Here is a 1,201-nt window from a genome sequence, read left to right as displayed (position 1 = left end):
TTTCCAGTGCGGATTAAGGCCAGGGATTAGCGTTAATCCCTGTGCTAATCCCAGCAGTGGAAATCCCACCGGGATTAAGCAGGATTAGCCGGGGATTAAGAGATTCCTCAGGACACCGTGTTCTCTATTCAGAGGACTAGCAGGAGTTAGCAAGAGATTAGGAAAGAACATAAACTGAACTTGATGTCCATGTATTTACCTGGCAACTTGTGACAAAAAAGTTATTACCTGGCCCCACCCAGGTAGTAACTTTCCGTAACTGGATTAGCATTCTTGGCGTCATATCTTATTTTAATTTCTAGATAATTCCATATGGATGACCCCAAGTAAGCAATATCTGATTAAGCAGCCGTACGGATTCTCAAAATGCGCCTGTACAAGTGTATATAATTTTTTTTGGCGGAAAAGGACGAGGTGCGCCAGCGCGTTGCGCAGGTGGGCACGATGGCCATAATCGCACGCGGCATGCAGCCTAGTCTATTGCGTGGCTGCTTTGCAGTAACTGAAAGCACCGAAAGCCTACGTCGTAGCTTGCAACACTGGGCTCGTGAAACTGCCGCGGGAAGAGGAAGCGTCTGGCGAAGAGGCAGTTGTGTGCAAGCAAACGGTCGCGTTTTTGGTAGTGCAACGTATACAGCACCTTGTTCAGAGTAAAGTCAAATTACAAAGTTGCACAAAGTATAACATACATAAACTTAATTAAACATAAGAACAGATAAGACGTTTAGAGCCTTGTTGGTGACATGGACGCCGCTGTTGGCTTGGAACAGCTATTTGCTGTGCATAGGGACGTGCCCGCGGTGAAGCGTCTCTGTAACATCGCCAACATATCCGGTACGCGGTGGCAGGCTTGCCGAGCACGAAATGAAGGGGGGGTCGCATCTCACCATTCAACTAAGCATGCATATGCTCAGTTGAATGCTCGGTAGCGTGCGAGTTTACCCCTATCAGGATGTTTGTTTGCATATCCCTCCAAGCGAGAGGGCTTGGACCTATGCTGATGTTCGTTCCAAAAAGTGAACTGAGGACTGATGCTACGGTGAAAGGTATGCACGTAAATTCGCTTACGCTAATCTCACATTCCAATATGCCACTGCACTTTCCTCTCCAGCCTGGCCACATTCTCTTCCTCGCAAACGTACTTGGGCACCTTACAATCCAACACCATACGTGCTTTGGAAACGCGGGCAGCTGCTTCACA

This window comes from Volvox carteri (assembly GCF_000143455.1).
Source record: "Volvox carteri f. nagariensis unplaced genomic scaffold VOLCAscaffold_47, whole genome shotgun sequence".
Taxonomy (NCBI): Eukaryota; Viridiplantae; Chlorophyta; class Chlorophyceae; order Chlamydomonadales; family Volvocaceae; genus Volvox; species Volvox carteri.
Note: the sequence above shows the minus strand (reverse complement) of the source record.